This window comes from Solanum pennellii, chromosome 7 (assembly GCF_001406875.1).
Source record: "Solanum pennellii chromosome 7, SPENNV200".
Classification (NCBI taxonomy): Eukaryota; Viridiplantae; Streptophyta; class Magnoliopsida; order Solanales; family Solanaceae; genus Solanum; species Solanum pennellii.
Window position 1 is genome coordinate 32945751 of NC_028643.1, and position 11254 is coordinate 32957004.

The 11254-nt window shown below is 33.4% G+C and overlaps 1 long non-coding RNA gene across 20 annotated transcripts; it reads left to right on the forward strand.

Moving 5' to 3' along the window:
• Nucleotides 1-3267: 3267 nt before the first annotated feature.
• On the forward strand, nt 3268-8982 carry LOC107024222. Of its 20 annotated transcripts, none has more exons than XR_003579616.1 (8): nt 3268-3439; nt 4056-4374; nt 4821-5263; nt 5826-6160; nt 6943-7039; nt 7892-7936; nt 8242-8325; nt 8469-8982. It is a non-coding gene; the product is annotated as an uncharacterized LOC107024222 (long non-coding RNA). The 20 variants fall into 20 exon arrangements; XR_003579617.1 differs by having other exon boundaries at nt 4061-4374; XR_003579621.1 differs by having other exon boundaries at nt 3269-3439; nt 4154-4374.
• Nucleotides 8983-11254: the final 2272 nt, after the last annotated feature.

An 11254-nucleotide genomic window follows, 5' to 3' on the forward strand; every position in this document is an offset into this window, starting at 1 on the left:
CAAGATGTTTAAAAAAATGTTATGCCTAAACTTAGGTTATAAGGTTAGCTAAAAAGATCTCTGTGAAACCATAATTTTAGTGAATGTTTGGCTTATGTCAATAAAATGGCTAACAAAAACATGTTCAAAATTTAAATGGAAATTGGCTATAATTTTATCTATAAATAAGTAAAAGATTGGGAATAAATAATGTATCCCAAATGGAGCATGATTGAATGAAACTTTTGCTTATGCCAACAAAAGAGTTATGAAATCTATAGCCAATTTCGTATGCCAATACTAATCCTATGCCAATAAATTGGCTAACAATACATTGTCAAACAAGTTGTATGGAATTGGATATAACATTTTGTTAAACAACTAAAATATTGGCTTATATATAATGTATAAAAACATAAGCTTGTTGAACACGAAATTTGGCTTATGCCAACAAATATGGTTATGAAATCTATGCCCAATTGCTTATGCCAATAATAATCGTATGCCAATAAAATGGATAATGATACATTGTCTAAAAGTGATTCATGTAAATGGCCATAACATTATGTTAAATAATTAAAATATTAGCTAATGGTTGATACATAATAAATCTAAATATTAACATACGTAAAATTGACACATGCCAAAAAAAATGGTTATATAGTTTAATATTCAAAGGTTGAGGCCAATACTAATTATATGCCAATCTTGTGTAGTTAGAGTATCAAATGATAATATAAGAATTTTTAAACTAATTCAATGAACCCATAATCAAGGGCATGCCACTCATTGGGACAACTCCCAACATACTCTAAAAGAATGACATATGAACTCATGAAACTCATTGAATGAAGTGATCATCGTCAATAAACGATGATATGACTCTACTACAGTAAAGTAAGTAAGTATCGAGTTATAACATAATTAAAGGGGTCTAAAGTAAGTAAGTGACCAGAATGGGGTGTTAAAAGAAGTGAGACAAGTCTCACTTACACCTAAGCTACTATGTTAGAAGAATACTCACGTATAAAGGTGTTAGAATGTGTGAGACCAGTCTTATTAACACCAAAGGATGATATGCAAGGAAAATTAACATTTCATCAATATAAAGTAAGGATGAGCAGTCATAAATAGATTATGTAAATCTCAATCTAGAAGCAAGCCTCGATAATGCTTGAGTCAACACTAAAAGATAAAGAAGAAATGAACGTTCACATAATGAGGTGAGTAATTATGTTAATCTATGATGCTAATGAAAATGGTGACAACAGGATAAGAGGCTAACATGGATGGTGAGACAAGTCTCTACCAAGCCTAAGTCACATAAGGGAGTGTTAAATATCAAGAGAAAAGTCTCAATCATACTCTATATATAAGTGTAAGGACAAATCACATGTAATACTAATGATGAGATGAGAAATAATTAAATGAGCAATGATGTCCTCATGCTAGAAGCCGACTTCTATGATGTGTGAGATGAATTTAATGGAACTTTATACTGAGCACTGATAGGCTAAATATAAGTCGCGATTTCTTCTTTCTGGAAGGTAGAGGTTCGTGTAAATCTCATGAGATTAGACTGTTTGTTTAGGCGGGTATGGGTCCCCTAATATATCCTAGTTGTTGGACCTATGCAATCAACATAGGATTCGAGCAGGGTTTATCTCTCTATATACGCTACCATGTTTTAGTTTCACCTTTGTCAGTCACTCCACCTCTTATCGGTTTAGTGAAGCCACCGTATTTCATGATGCTCCATGATCTATGTCGGTTAAGGTTGGAGTTCCTCAAAGTATGAAAGATAATGAAATGAACTATACCGAAGATGTTTGTTAAAGACAATCAGAAGGTTAAATCATATTCAAGTAATGACATTAGGTCATTCTTGGTCATTGCACTTCATGATCCCGATGAGTCTTAAACTTCATCCTATGTATAGCTAGAGTTTACTTAAGCATACAAATGGATGAAATGATTAATGTGAAGTAGAATGAACGAATGAATCAGATTCTGTGTTTGCTAAAGATGGCCCTCGGGTTGAGGTCGATGTCTTAATGCTACATCAACGATTCTTAAGTCTCGTTTATATGAAATGTATAATAAATAAAACATGAAAGTAATTAAATAAATGTCATGATTAATATAGAATTGATTATGAAAGATACTGAATATATAGTGTAAAGAATGACTCGCTATAAGGCAGGGAAATTATTCCATAGTCATTGAATTACTTACATCGATTAATTGTGGGTATGCGACTACAATGAATCATTGCACTTGTAAGTAAAACATAGGACCAAAAGAATTATTGAACTACACAACAACAAGAAGAAAAAGACTAAAAAATAATCTAAGTGTACAAAGAGGAGCTCTCGGCCTAAGAGGATAAAAAATCTCAAATCTTCGCCCGAGTTGTTCTAAATTATGTTGATTATACTAATGTATTGTAATCATATATAAATTGAGTTGTGTGCTTTGAATGCATTACCATACATCATATTCATACCACAATTAAAAAATAACGATTTAGGAAAGTCTAGTGACTAGGCTTTCCTGAAATAGCATGTTGTTTAGAATAAGCTTTCTTTGATCATGCATAGACTTATGTATATGTGTGCATACACCCATACTTAGTACAAGTGGTGTACTATCCCTACTGTTTACTATTATATAGATGCATGTTAAGGGACAGATTGACGACTCTTGCAACGACTTGGACATAAACGTTTCTCCAGACCATTTGGTAGGTCCTCTTGATTTCGAGGATGATACAATTTTAGTATAGACTTAGTTTTAGACATAGATAGTAGATGTTGTCCCTAGAGTTTCTTTCATACATTTATTCGAAGCTTTGTAATAAGATCGTTTTGGAAAACTACTATAATATGTTATTCTTTGATTCACTACACCATTTTAGGCCTATGACCACACTAATTCTAGACAACGCTTGTAAAGTGTTGCCTAATATATTTTTGGGAACACTTTCAAAGAGTAGCCCAAGTTTTTAACTTTTAGCTACACTTTATATAGGCAACATTTCAAAAGTATACTCTTTAATGTTATAAGCTTAACTTTATAAGTGTTGCTACAATATGATATAATTGACAACAACTATTAACATATATAGCCACACTTTAAAAGTGTCCTATTTTTATAATAGTAAAAACAAAACATTAGAAGTGTGGCCTTAAAATTTCACTAAAATTTTCACTCAAAAAATTCCCTCCAAAATTATTTTAAGTCTCCCTCCCATTTTTATTGGCCAAAAATACTAATTCATAAAAACATTAATTTTAATAAAATACATAAAACATTTGTTAGAAAAACAAGTTCTCTTTCTCAGAAGAACGTCTCAGCTGAAGACTTGAACAACTGAGGAACTGAAGTCGAGGAACAATTAGGTCTTGCAGCTAGAAGGCGATTTTAGCAAAGAATAAAGGTTGTCACATTATTTATCTATGTATGTCCTTCATCTTTTTGCTTATTGTTTTTGGCGATTCTTTGATTTTGGGTTTGTACGATTTGGCGTATTTGGATGTATAGATATGTGCTTGTATTTGAGAGAACATAATATAAGGATTTTTTATTCTTTCAGGATTTGTGATTTTGAGGATTTTGTGCTTAAATCCACGGATTTTATGGTTGAGTCGTCCTTGCATATGTATGATGCATATTATCACTGTATTCTCTGCTGTTAGAGTTAAATTCTTGTTGTTATTGTTTTAATGTCTGTCCAGGTTGTTTTAATTAACTAACTAATTTACTTGAATATCTAAGAAAATATTCAATATCAATTTGTTTAGATACCTAATACTTGGTGTAATTTATATTCTCTTTTAACTTAAGACCCCTAATACCTAAAAGACAATCTTTTTCGGTGTATTGAGATAAGATATGCTGATGAACTAGCTTGTGAATGACGCATAATTTATTAATCTCTACTTAGGCATGCACTGTGTTTGGAAGGAATAAAAATTGTTCTTACAATAATATAGTATCATTACCTTTATGTGTTTTGGCTGGTATTTTGTTATTTTGTTAACAATGTTATCTTCTTGTGCTATTCTTCGAACAAGGGTAGTGGTATAGATTAATGTTAAATAAAAAAAGGGACTTCTCTTTGTTGAGAGACAAGATTATGTCATCCTCGAAGAATGAAGAATGTCCTTCTCAGGATACAACATAACGGATTAAGGTTGCAGCCTTGTCTGCTGCAAAAGGTTTAAGTTGTGCTCAGGCTGAACGTGCTGCTACTGCTTCTGCCAGATATGCCAATGCATATGGCAAAAAGGTCATCGCTTCTTTGGTTCTCTCGTAATGCCTACAGTCTCATTTGGTTCTCCTTAAATACCATCGCAGCTTGATCTAACACTTTGTTTTGGAGTACTACCCAAGGTGATTTTATATTTTATGATATCATGAGGAATATATTCTGCCTTATGATTCTCACCACAAAAGCATCTGGATGGGAATTGGATCTATTTCTTTAAAATATACCATCTACGTGTATTTTAGCTTTCCACAATTTCCACATAAAGAATATGATTTCAATAGGCATACTTTTAGTAACTGTGTTAGTAGGAAGTTTTTAGTTTATGGCTTTGTGAATTCAATCTTCTATTTTGGCTTTCATGGGATGAATTGACAAGTGGCTAAATTTATAATCGAGTATCATTGTGAACAACATTTGTTATGTAAGAAGTGTCGGAATTGTCTGGAATCATGATTATAGATCAATTGATGGTTTGCTTTTACTTGTTTATTTGAGTTGAAAGCATGCCTGGAGAGTAATATAACTTGGAAGGGATATTTTCATATATTGGGAGTTATTTTTCGTGCAGGAAATAACTATGAGCACAAATGGATGGAGTGATGCAGGGCATGCTGTAAATCAAGTGTATGATATACTTTACGTGATGGGCATGACAATATTTTTGTCGTTGTGGAAGGTCAAGGTGGAATACTTCCCAATGTTACCATTCTGCGTGATGTTGGTGGATATCTCCCTATAATTTATCAGGTGATGAAAAATCTCCATTTACTCGACTTTTGTCACTATTCTACAAGTCAAGAATCATTTGCTTTCATGTCATATTGTTGGTTAGTTAAACATCTCCATAATTTTCGTGTACTTGAAATCTTGAGTAAGCTTACTTTTCACTAATTTGTTAGGGAAATGCTACATGTGGTTATTGTTAATAAAGAGAAGATATTCCTCTTAGGTCCCAGAGGACGTTTGGATATCGACTCTAATTTTGGATTCAGAAAGAGCTTCTTCCCATAGGTATCATTTTTCATTAAAGGTGAAGGGAAGATTACTTTGTCTAACTTCCTTGATCGCATTATTAGAATTTTGGTCTAACTGTCTTTATCGCATTTTTTCTGGTTTTACACAAGAAGAAATAGAATTAGAAACTTTTAACTTCAGTGTGAAGTATGGTTGAATGTAGCACGGAAGATCGTTTAATAAACAAAGGACCACTTCCTACTTATATTTCTTTGTTTTTTGTCTTTCAGTCACAATGAAATGCCACATAGCAACAATATTCCCAATGAAATCCCACAAGCTAGGTTTGGGGAGGGTAGAATGTATGCCAACCTTACCACTAATTGTGTTGCACAAATTCTCTAACTTATTCTTGTATATATGTAATGAAAGATCCTTACTTCGGAAGGTTCTGAATGTGTATATCTAGACATGGCGCTAATGCAATTATTTTTTAGGATAAAATAAGTTCTATCCTTCATGAAATTACTATAACTAGATAAAACAGCTTATTTCGACTGCTTAGTTCTGCTAAACATAAAATGTTTTCATAACATGTTAATCTTTCATTTATAAACAGGGGAAAAGACATTATTGACCTCTTCGACAACCAACAGTGCAGCAAGTAATGATCAACATAATTTAATCTGGTCCCACGGTGGTTTTCTCATCGCATAACATACAAATTTTGCTTGTACTTCATATGATAGTAGATCTGCTACAGTAGGAGCATGTGGATCATCATGTGTATCATGAATCTTCACTGAAACCTTGCCTTCTTTTCTTTTTTCTTATGCACTGTACCGAAGGATTTGAAATTCAATATGTAAAGTTGTACTTGATTTTTGGTTGTCAGGAGATCATCTTACGATCTATCGCTATGGTGCCCCAGAATTTTGTGGATAGTGTATAAAGGTCCGTATTTCTTGGTTCCTGACAACATGCAAAGCTGCAATGCGATATTTGTTTCTTATTTTTTGTGTTGGTTCTTCTATTTTATAGTCTTTGAAGACTAACATAGAAGTGTGCAACTTATTACCTTTTTTTGTGGGAGTTAATCATATTTGGTATTTGAGATCATGATTCTGTCTTTTTCCTAATAATGTCTTAACATCTTATACTGTAGATTAATTTGAACTAGTAGTTGTAAAAATATATGTAATTGAATGTCAACTTGTGTCTTTTATGAAGTGGAATTTTCCGAGATTTCTAGGACATTAACAGTCTATGGTTCTTCAGTAGGTAGTTTAAGTGCATGTCACTTGTGCTTAACAATGCAATTATAAGAAGATTGAATAATTTGAGTCATTTCCTATATCGTGTAGAAACTAGGCATGAGTAGTTTAAATATCTTTTGAGGAAAAGATTGTATTGTAAGAGTGCTCGTGCTCGGCTTTTCTAAAGCTATTGTTGACACAATTACCAGGGAACATGCTCTTCATTCCATCACTTGTGTGTGAATGGAGTATTATTTTTGGACTCATGACATATAAAAAGATGTAATTCTACTTTTTAGGTATGCTTGTATCTGATGAATGTTGTCATTCAATGATTAAGATCACTTTAATGACCAATATTATTGCATATGAAACCACAATTTTTATCATATAGTATTTGAACTGGTTAGTCATTAAGCTAACTGTAGATAGCAGAAAGAACTTTATGAACTATCACATTTTTTTGCTTCCTTAATACAGAGGATTGGGCATTGGGATTGTTGCATACAGCCCCCTAGGCCAGGGGTTTTTTTGTTGGAAGGAATTCACAGAAAGCCTCCCTGTAGAAAGTCTGGTTGTAAGTAATTGCAGTAGTTCCAAGTATATATTATGTATAACATAGTTCCTTAAGTAATCATAATTCTATTTACCTTGTTTTTTTATAACTATAGTACGTAGTATATAAGATGACACTAAGAGATTGCATGCCTACCGCTCCTATGTCACGTTTTCTTCATTCTAGCTAACTAAATCCAAGGTTTTGCTCCTTCACAACCTTTTCTGATAATGTGTGTGAAAGAGGAGTTGTTCTCTGTGTGAATTTCTTTGGAGAATTTAAAGAGTTTGATTTCTTCCTAATTTTTTGAATATATATTGAGAAATTTATATATGAATTTTTCATTAATTTCTGTTTCGACTTGTTTCTTTATTTGTAGAATCGAAACTTTAATTAAGAAATAATAGTTTTAATTGTAGGTTTGCTTGTTTCTACTGTTCGCCCTAGTGAACCAAAGAAAAAAAGTAGTTTTGCCAAGCGGTTAGCGAGTGGAAACAAGTCGAACCATTAAAAGGGATGTGATGACAATACCTAGAGACGGAGCACGGTGAGGTTCATGAGTTTGAACAGATACTAAGGCAATTTGAGTGTCAACACAAAGATATATTAGAGGATGTGTTGGTTTCTCTGTGATGAAGTTCTCATCGTATAACTGGTGGTGCATACATTCTGCTCAGGCCTTTAGATTTGAGTCTTGCATACTGAAGCAACATTATGCAATGAAATATGGGACTATTCCTATTGTTCATGCAGTAGGACTCAGAGATATTGTTCTTCTACTACTAGTTATCATCTTTTTATTTAATACTTGTTGCATCATTTGATATGTATCTGAATACAACTTTATTTTATAATGAATTTTTTTCTTGAAAGGTACAAAGGGCTGTTATGGAGTTAGCAAATTCTTACGCATGTAATGTAAGCACCAGAGAACTAGAAATAATTTGATCGTCCAATAAAACATGACCTACTTTGATCTGTGCAAATTATTTGAAATGTTTGTAGTATATAACTTTTAAGTATAATGTGAAGAGTGTAAAAACAATGATTTGGAATATAAAACAGTAGAGTAATTGATGTTATCTCTATCCAAGTTCTGGATTTTGTTAGTATTTTCTAATTGTGTCATTTATTTTGTCTTTTTGTAGCATGAATAATGGTTATAGCAATCTTAGCCAACTTTCTATCATTTTCAGCTTTATAGTTTTGTCCATTTCATGCAGGGTCGTGGTGCTTTAATGGATTTTCCATGTGTAGATCTTCAACCACACTAATGGACCCTTTCAAGTTGTATGACCCAGTAGTAGGTGAGCATTTCAAACTTTTGGCAGCTAGTCTAAAGGTAACAGATCGTGTAGTTACAGTAAGTCATGGATATTCGTGGAAACAGACTTCTAAAGGTCGTTGGAGATTGCATCAGATAATTAATGAGAATTATTGGAAATTACAGGGTATTCTGAATAGGATTGATACAAAAGAGAGTGGAACACTGAGTTAGTTATTCACTTATAGTGTCAGATGGTTACCTGAACTGCTCCTTGGACACACTGCAGACTGGCAAGCCTCAATATAAAGCGGCATTGTAGAAGGAACTTGATTTACTAGTTCGTGATGATGTCCAATTGATCAGTTTCATTAGGAGGCTTGACCCACAAAAGGGTATTGATCTGATTGTTGAGGCAGTGCCTTGGATGATCGTCCGAAGTGAAACGAGTAGGTGAATGTCAAAAGAAAAAAGATTTATAATTATTCAGCCTTTCTTCACTATTGTAGTATTGTTGCCTTCTTAATGGTTGAGGGTGGGTGGTGGATTTGTTAGTTTCTAAAACATTAATTTTGCCTGTTAACTATTCTTTTATCATCATTTGAAAACAATTGAGCTATGTCCACGTGTATAGATTTAATCACTTTCTAATTATTGTTTGTATAAGATTATGTTATTATATATTGAATATATGCAATTCAAAAGTGTTGTTGTAGGGTGTCCAATGTTTAAGTTACACTTTATAACTGTCGCTTTAGATGTACACTTTATAAGTGTTGCTCTAGATGTACACTTTATATGTGTTGCTCTAGATGATCAATAAAAGGCAACACTTTTTAAGTGTGACCAATAAACACTGCAAAGGCACATTTTTTAAGTGTAGTATAATAAAAAATAAGTGTCTCTAATGCATCACAACAAAGCGTGCCCTTATACTTCTTTGGCTACGCTTTATAAGTGTAGCCAAAGATGACGACATTTAAAAAGTGTTGCCTAATGTCAAAGGTTACGCTTCTTTAGGCCACCCCTTAAAAAGTGTTGCTTAAAGTCCAACAATGTAGCCTTTTATCAAAGACAACACTTTCTGCTAGTTTCAGCTACACTTTACTAGGGTGGCCATAGGCCTAAAATGGTGTAGTGATTTGAATTGATTCCGCAATTGTTAGATGGTTGTTTCTTTATGTTATGCTTAGTATATGATAAATTCATGAAATAACTATATGAAGTCTATGTATACTCCATATGTTTAAAAAGTTTTAAATTTTCCGCTAAAATTAACCATATGAATGTGATAAATGCAAGAAGAGACTTGTCTACGACATCTGAGAGGTCAACAACACCGGTTGTTATTCGGATTCCAGAAACCAGGTCGTGACAAACTTTGTATCATAGCATGATGTTAAATTACCTACGATCTAAATCTCAACACAACCACATTACATATTTTCTAACTTATGTCTGTGAAGCGCGCCACAATCATGACTTAGAGACTACACGATGATAGGAAATTCTCCCTTCTTCTACTCTTTATTGTGCTATCTAGATCTTTGAAAATTTGTGTCATTATAAGTAGCTAACTTCCTTCTTGTGTGAACGCATAGAAGAATACACACAAAAATTAGGATGGCCAAGTGGTCTAAGGTGCAAGGCCCAAGATCTCGCCTTCCCAGGAAGAGGACATAATGTAAATGCCCAACGTGGACGAAAGATGTGTGGTGAGTGTGGTTCTTTTCATAGAGGTGAATGCATGGTAATGTCTAAAATCCTGGTATGAGTATTGATGAGGAGGAGAAGGCTAAGTTGGATGCTTACCAACTCAAGAATATGGCTTAGAAATGGATTTGTTTCATTAGTATTATGCTATAATAGACTATAAAAATAGGGTAGTAAGGCTTCAATTTCCAAGTAAGTTGGGCTAAATGAGATGGGCGTGGTGCAAATCCTTATGTTGTAAAGAAACCCCCCAAGAGAAACCGTTTCTATGCGTTAAAACGAAGAGAGGAAGAAGAGAAGTCCGCGGATGTGGATAATGGTAACTTCCTTGTCTTCTCCTTTCCTGTTTATGCATTATTAGATGCAGGATCTACCTTGTCTATGGTTACTCCTTTGGTGGCTAATAAATTTCACTTACTTTCTGAAATCTTACATGAACCGTTTGTAGTTAGTACTCCCATAGGAGACAGTGTTAAGGCAGAGGAGGTATGTAGAGAAGTAGATGGCATAGAGGCAAGTCCCTTTGAACTTAAGTTAGGCGTCATTAGGTTCAAATCTTAAGGCCAACAAGATGTTTTTAATGAGGTTAGATATACTCTTCCTAAGTCTAGTTTATGTTTAAGAAACTCTATGTTTTAGTGCTTTCGTCGATTTGGTGTGATAGGTCACTAATCGTATGTATTATAATAGCACTATGTGAGTTAAAATGAAGTTATGTTTGCATTTCATGTGTTGTTTTTGTGTAGCATAGACATGTTCCATGTGTTGCATGATTTGTGATGTGCATTAAGTTAAGTGTGATTGAGAAGGAAATTACTCAATCAAAAAAGATAGAGCTTCAAATAATCTTGAATGATATGCATCAACCAAATAAGTGTGAATTAGAAACTCACAAAAGAAAAACATTTAAGTATGACAAAGTAACTTTCGAAAGTCACCCTCTTTGTTTAAATGATGTATAAATCTCATTTGGGGACGAATGTTCCTAAGGGGGGGGATAATGTAATATTCCGGAAAATTTTATATCTAGTGAAGAGATCAATAGGACTTTAAAAATGCGTATTGGGGATAGATAGATATTCCATTGCCTAATATTGAGAAATATTGGGCATAGTATAGAAAATTTGCTAAGGGGTAATAGCAAATTTCTATATAATACCCAATAAGCAAAATATTGGGTATATTAGAAAATATTGCCTTAAAGGGAGTTAGCCATATATCGAAATATTAATGAGCTTGTTTAGGAAATGTACCTTCAA